This window comes from Python bivittatus, unplaced genomic scaffold, assembly GCF_059951505.1.
Source record: "Python bivittatus isolate LINGU-HERP-01145 unplaced genomic scaffold, Pbiv_v1 ctg000330_np1212, whole genome shotgun sequence".
In the NCBI taxonomy this organism is placed as follows: domain Eukaryota; kingdom Metazoa; phylum Chordata; class Lepidosauria; order Squamata; family Pythonidae; genus Python; species Python bivittatus.
In genome coordinates this window covers 10,616,980-10,631,952 of record NW_028277058.1, presented here as the reverse complement: position 1 = coordinate 10,631,952, position 14,973 = coordinate 10,616,980, and positions in this window count along the sequence as shown.

Genomic DNA, 14,973 nt, shown 5'->3' with positions numbered 1-14,973 from the left:
TAATAACATGATTGCTGAGAACCCTTTTTGCTACAGACCTCCAGTTTATTGATGGCAAATTTATACCTGGACAGGATTGAGAGACCATGGCCTTGAGAGACCAACATGTTTCTCTGAAGGAGACAAATCCCAAGCAGAATTTCCCATTCCTTTCTAGGACCAACTCTTCTTACACCATGGAGGTATAACTCTTACCTCTCACCCTACATGGGATGGCATGGTTAAAAGTAGACATAATTTTCCCTCAGGTTTACATTATGTTCTGGTGTAAGTAGCTTTTTGTGCTTACTTAGGTATTTGTTCAGTTGCTCTGTAGACTTCTTGTTGCAATGCACCTGTTCTTTCATTTAGGCACACTGTGATCCAGATTGTTTGGTTTATTCTGCTTAGTGACACACAGTAAAATTAATTGACCATTTGGTCTCTTTAGATCTATCATTCTGCAGTCTTACGATAACTTTTATAGCCAGTTACTGAGTCTGTTCAGAGTATGCTGAACTATGTTTCTTCGAGTAAAGAATTATACTTTCCAATAACAAAGCTTAAGTTCAATAGTAAGTCCTTATAGAGAGATTATAAAACATGAAATCTCATCCTGTATCTGAACTAATCTACAACAAGTTAGCTGTATATTCATGCCGTGCTGTGAATGTATACAATGGCATTAATATTATATTACTGTTTACCAACTTCCTTAATTACAAAGTTGTCAATCAGTATATTTAAGTGAAGAGAGATTGTACTCTTAAAGTCTTTTAAATAGTCTGCAAATAATTAAACACTCTCTCTTACTGCTCGATACACTTTGTTGTTCAACTGTGTGGGACAGCCTACATGTGTCATTTGTTAAATCACAAGAGATATCAGTCTTGGATTTTTGCCCTCTCAGCCTCAATAATGTTATTGTCCTAGGATTATTAAATGACAATATGAGATGGAAGAAGTTAAATAAAACTTTTGAAGACATAAACCTTATAAGCTAGCGAAAACAAGATTCTCAGGCTTTCAGTTCCTCCTACCTTTACCTTGTCCTTCAAAGAGGGTTGAAAGTTCCTCAAAACCTTTTGCAATTCATTCTACTCAGTATTAGAGGAACATTGGCCCCTTTCTGATATCCAGGCACCCAGTAAATAGCCCCAAAAGTGTAGCTCCATGATTAGACAAATCTGTGTTAATAAATTCTTTTTTTTTCTCAAATTCAGCTCCTCGTGTAAAAATTCATGGCCTACCCATATAGTTGTAGTGAGAATAAGTCAAAGCATTTAGACTGAGTGGTGAATGCACTGGTTTGGTGAGTAAGGAATGTTGAGGCTTCACTGGAAAAAGCACCCACCCTACTCTTATGGATACACTGGTGTAAGAACACATCTGTGTACATAATTTGTATCCATAGATATGCTTTCTTTGCACAACTGAAACAATTGTAGAAGCTCATCTTCAGTAAAAAAATCAGTAATAACAAACTCTGGAAGAGTTATTCTTAACTTATGAAGACAAGCATGTTTTCTCCCAAAATAATTAATACTCTGTAAGTCAGGTTGCATTGACTATAAAATTGGTGTCTTGAAACAAGTGACATCACGAAATATAACCTTGAAGTGGCCATAATTAAAGTGTGTGACATTTATTTATTTACATACTTACTCATGGCCCCAGACCAATAAACAGTCTATGACTTCAGGTAAAGTTTGAATTGGATAGATTCTGTAAAAAAAGATATTTGAATGGAGAGCAAGTGCTGCAGGTGACCCTGCACAAATCTTGAACATAAACCTATCTGGCAATCAGTGTACATCCTCTTCTATATGTACTGAACACACATATAACTGGCAATATGTCATGTACAGAACCAATGTGGAAAGAATTAGTTTGATAATGCATTAATGCACCCATTAATCAATTCCCATGTTTGCTAATAGCAACATATTCCCTGTATTATCAGAAATATAGCCAATAAACTTACAATATAATTGTATGATAAGGCATATTTTCCCACTTTGGGCAAATTATTCTATGTTTACATCAAGTGGCACAGCTGGTTCTCTAAATTGTACAAATGCTGGAATTTATTCTGAAAAAAAAAATGAAATGTCCCTTCAAAAGTAAGTCCCACCACATTCTGCGAAACTTATTCCCAAATAAGTGGAATTGTTTTGTCTGTTTAAGTAATATTTATGAGATCAGTTATTGAATGCCTGTGCCAATGTATGTTAAATACACCATATGACCAATGGTTATCCATGAATCAGCAGTATTTTTTATCATACAACTTGTCTGTGATTGGGCAGGATCTTTGTAAAGTTCATATCATCTAATCAGGGAGCTCTTGGCATCATGGCTGAATGTTATACATAAAACTATTACATCTATGGACTGATTCTATCTTTATAAAATGTTGACAGATCCAAATCTAATCCTCTGGGTAGCAATTGTATGTTTTATTACTGTTGGTTGTTTCACAACAGTTGGTTTTATTTTTGTAGCCTCCAGGTTGAATTTTTCAGCTCTAGGTTTTCCTCTGAAACAGAAAAGATATTCATCATTAACTAGATTGAAAGTAGTTTCATTATTCTTCAGGTCAGCTGACTATTTGCTGCCCAACTATTTTTCTTCCTCTGCAATATATTTGGTACTTTGTAGGACAACCCCAGTTCCTTAAAAGCAGTTTTTAAATTCAGAAATTCAGAAAATGTCCCATATAAACTGAGTGTATTATTGTGGAAAGGTAGAGAATAGAGATATCTAAATCAGTTTCATGCATGGTCTCCTTGCTGAATGCAGTGTATAATTTTTTTTCTGAATAAACTACAGATGAGTGATGCTGAACTGTAGAAAGTAACTGGCTAATCACTGGTCTTGCAACTGCAGTCTTCAGATATTAGATTCTAGCTCTTGCTAGTTCTGGCCACTGTTGAAAACTAAACTCCAGGAAGATCTGGAATGAGCCACAGATTGCAAGACATGTTGACATATTACATGAATTATATACAATATGCATACATTTCCTGTTCATCTCTAGTGATCTGGCAAGATTTGTATTACTTTCTTATTTTATTAATTTACAGTCAGAGACCAAATAAAAACAAAGTGCAATGCACAATATAAAACAACATGACAGATTAAAGACTGAATTCTAAGACTGATGTGAGTTACACTTTCACTATGCAGAGATCAGGCTCTGTACCTGATGGCAATGGTGATCAAGCAAAACCTCTTTATATTCTTGTAGATTTCTGGTGAGACATTTGCAAGCATGAAGCAGGTGATTTCCATTTCTGACCAGCCCATCGCAGTAGAAGAGAAGTATAAACTCTGTGCTCCAAATATACTGGTATAGCAGCATCAGAACAAATGCTAAATCCCTCTGCATAAGGATGTTATTAAATCTTCACTAGCACTGAAAGAAGGTCCTTAAATCTTTAAGCAAGCATCCTTGCTTAATATTGGCAGACAGAAAGATATTTGGGAGGGTTGAAGGGACTATGGAAAAGTGTCTTGAGTCAATAGTGAGAAAATGTAGATCTATTCCTCTGTAGAACTCTACCTTCAAGTATAGCCTTGTCAAGATTTATTAAACATCGAGCGGGAAGGTCAAAAAAGGAAAGATCTTTAGCAATAATGTTTTTCCAAGCAAAAATAAACTTATCAAAAGCCCGCTGAACCAATAACTCACCCCCAAAGGATTGTTTCAGCCAATATTTTAGGCAGCAGATTCTCATTTGTGCTGCTACTGAAGAGCCTCCTAATTCTATCCCAAAAAGAAGCATTCAAAATGCAGTGATAGAATTGCAGTAAAATTATACTGAATTTTAATTGACTCATTTCAAATTGCAATAGGTCAGGTTACACACAAAGTTGATCACTGAACAACAAGACTCAAATTCATTTGATTGTAGCAGGAATCTAAATATTTCCATTGCAACTGGCACGTCTAATAATTGCTTATAGAATCTTCTTCTGGCAGATTTCAACTCAGAATATGTGTCTGTTATTTCCTGAAGGATTGTTTTTACTCCTTGTCAAAAAAAAAAAGGAACCACACAAAGTAAATTATAACATATACAAAATATAAACACGATAATCTGTCACTGAAAAACTTTTACAGCAAATTAAAAACAGCAGCAAAATGTGCAGATAAGTAAATGTGGATTTGCTTACCATATATTTAGGGGTACATGGTCCTGTGCAGTTAAGACCAAGTACATCAGTGATACTTCAATCCTACACAGTTAGGTTGCTTGAAATCAATTAAATTTAATTCAGTGTCCAAAAGATAATCACAATGTTAGTGTGAAGAAGTTACATTGTCTTTATACCTGCTGGATATAATTTTATTACAGTTGCTAAACAGAGTGTTGTTCCTTCAATGCATTTCCCAAGGTTTTATTTAATTGCTAGATTTTTATTTCACCATTCCTCTAGGACAGTGTTTCTCAACCTTGGCAACTTTAAGATGTGTGGACTTCACCTCCCAGAATTCCCCAGCCAGCAAGGTTGCCAAGGTTGAGAAACACTGCTGTAGGAGCTCAAAGTAGCTTTCATGCAGAGTTCCTTTTATGTTATCCTCATAAGGACAACTTTCTGAGGTAGATTGGGTTGAGGAAGAATATTTGGTCCAAAGCCTCCCAATGAATTTCTAGGGCTGAGGATCGGCTTGAACCTGGGCATCTCCAATCCTAGTCAATACTTTATCCACTAGATCAGTGTTCTCAATCTTGGCAACTTTAAGATCTGGCTAGGAAATTCTGGGAATTGAAGTCCACAGATTTTAAAGCTGCCAAGGTTGAGAAACACTGCAGTCAGCGACTATTATCTTTGGATGTGATTTTCTGAAGCTAAATCTTTGAAAATAAATTTTGATGCCAGAACTCAGCAGCAGTAAGGAAGTTTATATATTTGCTTGCTTGCTTTGTATCTCACCTTTCATTCAAGAGCTCAGAGCAGTAGTATATGTCTCTCCCTCTCTTGTTTTTCCCCACAAAAATCCTTTGGAGTAGACTGGGCTGGAGAATGTGACTGGCCCAAAGTCACCCTGTGAACTTCTGTGGCTAAGGGAGGACTCGAACGTGGTCTCCTCACTCCTATCTACACTGACAAAATGCAAAGTTCATTCTTTTACCCATATTTTAGAGTACTTATTAAAGAGTACATATGTCCTATTCAATATAGTGACCTCTGAACAACCATGTAATTGGTTGCACTGTCTTTCAAAACCAGAGCTTCCAGGTCAGGAAGTGCCAGATCTGAAGTGGTCTCTGCCTTGGACTTTTTCTTGTTTTAATTTAATATGAATCCAGTGCCAGAGAAAGATGGTTTATAGGTGGTGTGTGTGTATGTGTGTGTCTGTGCATGTATATCCTCTTTCCTGCTAAAGGGATTTTGCTTGTCTCTTGCCCTTATTTAATAAATACCTTTTACAAGGTATCTATTTAAGCAATGCAGTTAAAACAGCCCCATATTATGAACTGTGTAATTACAAGGAACAACTTCCCAAACACGTACGCACCATTAATCAGATAACAAACAGCATGCACTGTATGATCAGCTATGGTAGTTGTTGCAACTAACATAAATTACTTGAAAGATGTTTAGCTGACTAACTAAGTGCTGATTAATTTTAGTTTCAGAAGCAGTATAGTAATGGTTCCTCAATGGTAGAAGAGGCATAGATAGTGGTTTATGAACAGTGACATTTTTTTTCAGGTATCTTATAGAGATGTCCACTGATCCATGGGCATCTAAATTCGAGAGTTTGTTCAAATGCCAAGTCTTTCACTAATGTATTTGATGTTAAGAGATGATAATACCATTTTCAAATGTATTTAAAATAGGTTTCCAAACTAGTTGCAGTGCCTGTAAATCATGATTTACATATCTACCAGATGAAACTAACATTAACAAGATGGTGAACAGTAACATTATTGCAAAATATTTATTTTATTTTGAGTGGCTAAGTAGCCCACAAATTACTGTGATTTTATTTAGCTGAACATGTAGTATTTTAATTATTTATTGTTGTAAATATTATATTTGCCTGGGTGCCCTATTACAATGCAACTTACTTAACTTCAATAGCTGAGACACAGGTCTGGCCATTGTTTAAAAAATGCTGAGCAGCTATGGGTTGAATAAAATTGATCTTAGGTCCTAATTATGATAATCTTGCAGTGTGGAATAGGATAGGTTCTAGATTTCAAAACAGATAACCTGGGTAATTTGCAGGAAATTGGCACACATTCCTATCTGCTATTTTTAAACAGTAGCATCAACACTAAAAATAATTTAAGAAAGGAAAGACAAGACAAAAAAAATAGGGCTAACAGCTCAGATGCAACAATCTAGTCAACAAATAGATCGCAGCAGAGAGTTAAATAGTGATGGCCAAGTCCTATTCTGTTGGTTGATGAGTAATGTTGTTCTAACAGTTTTAATGCAAGATATGTCAAGCAGAGCAGTCAGTGAATTCCTTTGGCTTCCCTCCCACCAAGTATCACCTGATATCTGGAAAAACAAGCACCAATCACTCTTTTTTATGTGTGGTAGGTGGATCTGGGCAAGTGTAGCAGGTGCTTTGAGCCGCAGGTTAAGCCACTGTCAGGCCCAGAAGAAGGGCATAGGAAGAAGCAAGGAGTAGTGATCAGTAAGAAGCTAGTTCCACCCTCAACAGCTCCTGCAAGGGAATGGTAGTGTTGGCAGCGAATGGTCGTGTCTAGGAGCACCTGGAAGTAGTCTGTGGAGTAAACAAAATAATGCTGTTCCTGCCTCACTAAAGGAATAAAAAAAGTGAAAAATATAACTACACAAAACCCCTTGTTAGCAGAAGCAGTAGAAAATGTGCAATGCGTTCTTTAGTGACAGAATCAGTAAAGGCAACAGAATCCAGCTCTTTCCTGGTTTAAATCAACCAAAGAGGACTAGTGCCCTTTCAAAAGTGCATTCAACCTGTTTATATAAGGAACCTACAAAGGTCCCGAGAAGCACTTCAGTAAGTGCCAGCCTGACATTGTGTGGCCAATGCCTCTGGGGAAGCCAGGTGTCTGGTTTTTCCTGAAGCCCAAACCAAAATAGCCAGAGGGAGGCAATACCCAGCTCCCAGAGACAAGGTGTACCCATATCAATTTAAAGTCTAATAGATGCTAGGAAAATCCCAGCCCCTGACCAGGTCATCAAGAATACCATTGATGAAGCATCCTAGATTGTGTCCATGGTAAAAATTAATGTTAGGGAAAAGGAAAAACTTTCAAAGTTGTCTCCACTATGGACCAGGAATAAGATAAAAATAATGTCATGAGGGCATGCCATATAAAAAACAGCAGAGCAAGTTTTTGCTGCAGTTAGGGGATCAAGAGGGTATAATTTTCTGCTATACTTCAGTAAGTGTATAGGACTCTAACAAGAACAAAGTAGATCCTGTAAATCTGAAGGCGGTCTACTAGTAGTATAAAAATTAAGGGGTTTTGTATTACGGGCAGCTGGAGAAGCAGCCATATTCCTTTAGGACAGTCTTTCCTTCGTGCACCCTCCAGGTGTGTGGGATTGCAACTGCTAGTATTCCCAACTAATAATTCTTGAAGTTGAAGGACAAGTCAGGGGAGGCCTCAGAATGATCTTGATGTTTTGTCTTTATAGTTTCATTGACTGTATAGTGTTCATTAAAAAAAAAATACTGAAATGAGAAGACAGTCTAACACTTTACGGATATGTAAAGTATAGAACTGTAAATCACTAGCCTGTTTGTCCTGTAGACAAGTTTGCAGAATCACCATACTTAAATGGAAGGGTGTGGGAATGAAAGGACAAATTTCTGCTTTGTTCTTGTACTTCATTTGAATATGTCTGTTGTTATGCAGAACACAGGAGTTTAAATGATTTTAAGGAAAAGAAGCTTACATTATTGTCTTTTGAAAGCTGCTAGCTATATGTGTGTGTGTGTGTGAGAGAGAGAGAGAGAGAGAGAGAGAGAGAGAGAGAGAGAGAAATTTGCACTGGAACAGGTTTTAAGATTGCTAAAACTGTTGGGGAGGGCAAAATAGATGTAAAATGTTAAGTGTAAGAGCAGGTGATCATTATTGGGACTAAAGTAGAAATGCAGAGACATAGAATTATTTCCTCTTCTGCTCTGAACCAAAGGATCATCCCTTCCTTGAAGATGATATTTGCATTACAGAGAAGTTTATTGATGGTATTAATGGAGTTTTCCTCTGAAAACAACCTTCAAAGAAGGGACTTCCTTTAAGACTACCAATCAAAAAAAAGGGTAAATTTTCCTGCCAGATTTGTTGAGATCCTTCCAGATGAAATCGATAGATTTGAGAAGTAAACATACACTGAGTATTAAATACAGACACCTGGAAGTGAAAAGGAATCATTCCCATGCAGGACCAATCTGATTCTATTTGCATTTTTTTAAGGAACAGGTTAATTAAAAAAAAAATACATAAGGGTTTGGCCTTAGGTAGACTAATATGGGTCTCTCCTTAGGCTGGGGAGTTGGTATGCTAAGAAGACTATGATGGAAAATATGAAGAACTAGTTCCTCTATTATCCTTTGTCTGTAGAACAGAATAGAGAAAAATTGGTTATTTGGTATTTGTCTGTCATCTCTCATAGCCTCAGGAAGGGCTCATTTCAAAGTCCTTTGATGTCAACTGCAATCTTTCCATATTAAATTAATTTTGGAGCATTCCCAAAATGAACCCTATTTTGCTGTGCTCTTTGAAGGTATGTGGAATTTATCCCAGTGACAACTAGCAAGTGAGTCCTTGTAAGGTGCTATACAATAAACCTGTTTGCCCTGTTTTTTTTTTCCTGGTGAATTTATGCAGGATTCGGTAGTCAGTGTTTCGTTTCCTAGTTGCGGAAACTTGCACAAAAACTGCAGAGACCAGCCATGTATGTGCATGAAGTTATTAATTTGGATCTTTATATTTTCAGACTGTGACTATTAACAACTCATGTTCACATTAAGGAATGCTTAGAGCACAATGGGTGACATTCTATTCCAGGCTGCTCTCCAAAGAACAGTGTAATTCATTTCCATGTCTAATGGGGCTTTGGGTCTGGGTTTTCTTGAACAGCAAGGTAAAATTATTTTGAACCCCCAAGGAACTTCAACAGCATTTTACGATACCATGGAACTAAGTAAAAATAGTTGTGGGTGAAAGAGAAAGCACATCATACAAAATATTGTGTAAAATAAAATGTTTAAAATGTTGTATAACAGTTTCCTTGTATAGGTGGAGGCTCTAAGAGAATTGCAGTCTGAAAAAGTTGACAGAATTTGGACTCCAACCAAAACTTGAAAAGCAGAAGAAGAAAGCATGTTGAACAGAATTAAGTTATTATGCTCTGACAATGAATTGCCAGGGACTACTGCAGTATAATTTCTCAGCTGACACTCCTGCTTGATCTATAGCGCAGAGTGTTCATCAGTCAAAGAATCTGATAAACAAAGCTAGTTGTTACTCAAAGAGCTGTAATATGACATAAGATCTTTTACTATGGCCATTTACCAAATGAAGAAATATAGCAGGAAATTGATTTAACCAATATGATCCTTGCTATGTGTGATGCCAAGCCTGTATTGGCTAACATCTCCCCTTACATTTTTAATTCTCCAATTTGAAAATATATCCCTGATAGATCTAAAATGTGCTGGATTTATGTAGAAAGAAAATGTCACACCGGCACCCTTAGAATAAAATAAAATAGAGTGCCACTCATTTGCATTTGTGGGAGAAGAGAGAAGGCGAAGTCAGATATTATGGGAAAGGATGGTTTTAAAGAGAGAACATGTAAAAGATGACAAGGCTACATGAAAAAGTTAACAAAGATAATAATATGAAAAACCGTGCCTCGTCAGACAAAAGGACTATCTAGTCCAGCATTCTGTTTTCAAAACCAGATAAAAAGATGTCAACGGGAAGCCAACCAGTCTTTCTTCTTCCAATCAAATTCTCAGGAAATAGTTATACAACCATCATGACAAGCAGCCACTGGTATTTTTTGTCTTCCATCCGTTTTTTAACCTCTTTTTAATTATGCAATGTAGACATCCCCCAAGCTTTATTGTTTTATTTATTTATTGTAGTCTTAAGCCTTCTATTATCTGGCCACCTATATTTGGGAATTATTGAAAAGTGACAGTATAGTTTCTGACAATTTTGAGTTGTAAAACATGCCAAAACCTAGCGTGAAGTGTAAGCACGTTTTTTAAAAAAAAAGGGCAAATCAAAATATCTTCTCCAAAACCACAGGAAAAAATGCTAAAAATAGTACATCCATTTTGCAGAACTGTCTCACTCAGTGCAAACTTTGCTCTCTCCCCAAATGTTAAATGTGATCTCAGCCATCAAACTTTATCTGCAACTGATGTATTGAATATCAGCCTAAGTTGGTATTCATCACTACATCTAGAAGAAAATTGGGAATCAGAGAGAGAAAAATGAAAAGGAAGGAAGACATTTAAAAACTGCACACTTGTAGATTCAAAGTAGGTTCTGTCTTGCAGATTAATATTAAAATGGTATTAGGTCGGAAGAGATTGAATTTACCATGTTCTGTTTTTACAACTCATGCCCCTGCCAAGAATTACATTAGGTTTGAGGATAAAATATTAAGACAAGAAAGCATTAATATAGGAACCATTTTTTGTAAACAAAATCATAATGAAAAATCAAGAACTTTATTGATTAACAATTAAGGAAAACAAGGAGGCACCATGTGATGAGTACAGTATAGGTAAAACAAATCTAATTGCTTTGATATAAGATGTAATCGGGAAACATTACACATAGTACACTTATCAAATGTATCATTTGGAATTGTATAGTATGTTGCTAGTGTATAATACTTTTTTTGTGTATATGTGAATACTGTATGATCATGTTATATTTCTATATGAGAAAGAAAAGAATCTTACACAGAAATGAAGTCCATTGAATTCAGTAGGAATTACTTTTCAGTGAACCGAAGTGGTCACATAGTCATTTATTATGGAGTAAAAAGTTAATTTCATTGCCTTCACATAGTTATTGTTTAACTCAGAGGAATTAAATTGAGAAGGGGAGGTTAGATACAGACTTTGTAGGAAGATTTATGAACTCTTTGCTATATATTGGGTGTCTCTATCTCTTACAAGCTTTATTTTCATTCCCCCATATTGGGCAGATCAATTTCCCAGAACAAGAAAGCAAAAATCTGAAGATCTTGTCATAAGAGCCCCCAAAATAGGAAGTAGTAAGATTAGGAAATATGTACACACCTGTATAACAAAGAGATAGTCTAGTACAACAACCAGCATAATTCAGTATGGCAAGTAATGGCAAAATTATACTGAAATCAGCTAGTTTACAAATCACAGGAGTACTACAACCTTCCTAGGCAGTGGTATGATCAGGTACAGCCTACCCAGTATTTCCTAAAGGTGCTTGTTTCTCTTTGTGCCCTGTGAAAGAACATTTTCTGAGTCCTCAAGTCTCTTGCCCTCTTTCTTTGCTAAATGAAGGCTGGAGTATTTTAACTTGACAGTTAGGAACTCTTGGTAGCAAGGGATTTGGTACTAAACTTTGGAGGTGCTTTGCGTGAGGTTCAGTGTGATTTCAAGGGCATTTCCCAACAGTTCTCCAGATCTAAAGCTAGAGAGAGAAAGGGTGTTCAGATGCAAAAAGGAGGAAGATCCAGCATTTTAGTGTTTTTATGGAATTTGGAATTTTAATCCCCACTAATATACTACTATTAAAGGTGCAGAAGCCTTGTTTTTTTGTGTGTTTGCTCACCCTAGAGTACAACTTAAGAGAAAGCTGACTACTTTCTGAACATTTCTGAATTTAAATGCAGCTTGTTCTTTTGCCATTCTTCTCCAAGCTCTCGGATGGCGGCGGGGGGATCGTCTTTTTCTTATGTTCTCCTGCCTCCCCCCAAAACTCTGATCATTATCTGAGACACAACTTCAGTGGTTTAATTAACTAGGCATGTAGCCAGGAGGTTTTACTATTGTTATGGTGGTATCCCCTTGTGAGATGCATGGCCTCCAATAATTTGACAAACAAGGACATCATATTGTTTTAGGCAGTTTGTAAAAATCACCTCTTCCCAAAGCTGTTTGATTAAATATCTGTAGTCCTAGAATGTCTTTTAGCTTTTATAGTTGCATGTTATTTTGGGAAATTTCATTCTGTTCCTTGAGTTAAGATTGTTTATGTGCATGTTTGTGCATGTGTGCATGTGTGTATATGTAGTTGTGTGTATGTGTATATGTGTGTGAGTATATACACACACATGTACACATACACCCAGAGAAAGAGAGAGAGGCATAGATTCACACACACCCTTTCTTCCTTCAGAGAAATAGGAAGGATATAGATCTTTTTAAAACTAAAATAAATTTCCCCCACAGGTAGATAAAAAAATGTACCTGCCAACATAATTTTTCATTTCAGGATCAATGTACTTCAGTGTTGGTAGGTGCATTCAACTACCAGTTATCTCAGTCTTATAGTTTCAAAGTAAACAAGTCTCTTTTTTTTTTTCTTTAGTAAATCTGGATATAGAAAACTTTCAAGTTTTATAAGCCTCTTGATCTTCTGTTTGTTGAACTTCTCCTCTGTGATGTCAATATGTACTTCTAGTAAATGTTTCTAGCCTTAACACAAAGTATACAAAGCACTTAAAAAGGCGAGACGGGATTAAGTATAACAATTCTTGTTGATCTTTGGCATTCTGGATTAACACGGTTTCTTTGTGTTAAACCAAATTTTGTTATTTTTGCAAATTTATCTGAAAAAGAGAGTTCTACATTTCCTTTTACTTAATTAAGGCTTCGTGTTGACTGAAATGTAAAGTTTTAATTGTTTACCAACCCACTTATCAAAAAGTGAACATGTTCTGAGATCCTTAGTGTAGTTAAAATGCCACCGAGCAAGTGAAGTAAACTTGCTTATGAAGAAAAGAATCCTGAAAGTATTTGCAGCTCTAAAACTGCACTTATCACTTTGGGATAACATATTCTCTAACATTATTCTGGTTATGCCCAAAGTTTATCTGTGTTCACATGATTTGAGCCAAGAATCTGGCTTAATCATATTATGAGTAAAGAGCACATTTCTTCTAAGTAAGTTCTTCACAAAAGGTGCATAGAAACCAGGATGGAGTAGTTTCCTGTGTTGCCTGACCCAGGGATTATGACTACTTCTGAATAAACCAAGATATAACCCAGTAATAAACTGTAGTTTAAATCTACTTGTGATTCTGTTTGAGCACACTTAACCACATGCCTGGATTCAACCTAATCTGAAGCAGTTTCTCTTCCCTTGATAAAAGAGGAGCTAATAGTAGATTCAATCTGCATGCAGTCCATTCACATGATAGTTTATTATATAAGCTTTTTGAAAATTAAACTGATGTTGATCAAAGTTATTTCATGTTGATCGAAGTTGTTATATTGTCAGTTAAACTGATGTTGATCAAAATATGTTATTTCTCACTTCCCCAATGCAGTTGAAAGAACTATTTTTATCTGAAATTAATTCAAACTCAGAGAATTAATGGATTTTTTTTGAACAACCATCTCATACAGACTCCAGATAATTACCAGAAACATATTAATTATTGATCAGGAATCAGAAATTAATAGAAAATACTCTGAAACTGTTCTATGTTATTGCAGTATAATAATAGAATACAGATAAATGTAAATATATTAATATATTAATATGTCAGTTATAAATTAATTAAATTTAACATTCTTAGTTTTTAACTTATTTATAATGCAATCCTGAACATTATTCAGAAATAAATGTATATACTGTACGTATGTATGTATGACAGTAAATGTTTGACATGTTCCTGCTGTTTATCGCACACCATCATATAGATTAAGTATTTAAAATTTGTAGGAAGGCGGAACCTCATTCAGAAATGAAAACTAATTCTTCTCTTTCCTGAACTCCTTTCTCGGCTTATTCAATAGTATATTCTTACCATTAGTTTCCTAGCCTCACTTGTTTCCATTCTGTGAGATCTTTGTTTTGATGTTGACTAAACGTTGTAAAGGATCATTACTCATCCAACTTAACCAAGAGTGGTTCATTGATGGTTATTGTAAGTAGGGGAGTTAAAGATAGGAAGACAGCAAACTATTTAGAGGACAATATCAAGATTCAGGAGGATCTTGACATGTTGGACAACTGTACAGAAACCAGTAATATGAATTTCAGCAAATATGAAACCCTACATTTGGGTGAGAAAAATCAAATGCAAGTGAATAGATTAGAGGTGAAGTAGTGCAGGCAAAAAAGAATCTGCGTTTTGGTGGATTAGAAGCTGCTGAACAACAGAGTGATGTTGCTGCAAAGTAAGCAAATACAATCCTAGGCTTTTATAAATCCTACAATACTGTCAAGATCAAGAAAAGTCATAATTCCTTTCTGTTCGGCATTAGTCAAATCATACAGAATATTGTGTCAGTTCTGGACACTGTTAAGCAGAAGTGTGTCCAGAAGAGAGCACCAAGATGACAAGGAGCCTGGAACAAAAAACCTATGAGGAAAGTTGGAGGTACTGGATACATTTAGTCATATAGAAGACAGTGCAGAAGTGTTCAGAGTTGTTCCAGAAGACAGAACAAGAAAGACAGAAGGACATTTCTTAACTGTAAAAGGTGGGCAATAGTGGAATAGACTACCTTAAAAGGTGGTGGACTCTTTGCTGCAAGTGTTTAAACAGGCTGGATGGCCATCAGGTGGGGATGCCACAGCACTGGATTTCTACACTGGGTGGCAGATTGGATTAGATATATCCATGATCTCTTCCAACTCTCCCATCTTTGATTCTATGATCTCTGGCTATTGTAAGGAAGGAAGGTGAAAGAGAGTTGTTGTAAATAAAAGAGGGTTGTGATGAACAAAATGTGACAATTTGCTTTAGAAAGTGGGTTGATACTGGCTACAATTTTGTTGGTTATACCTAACAAGA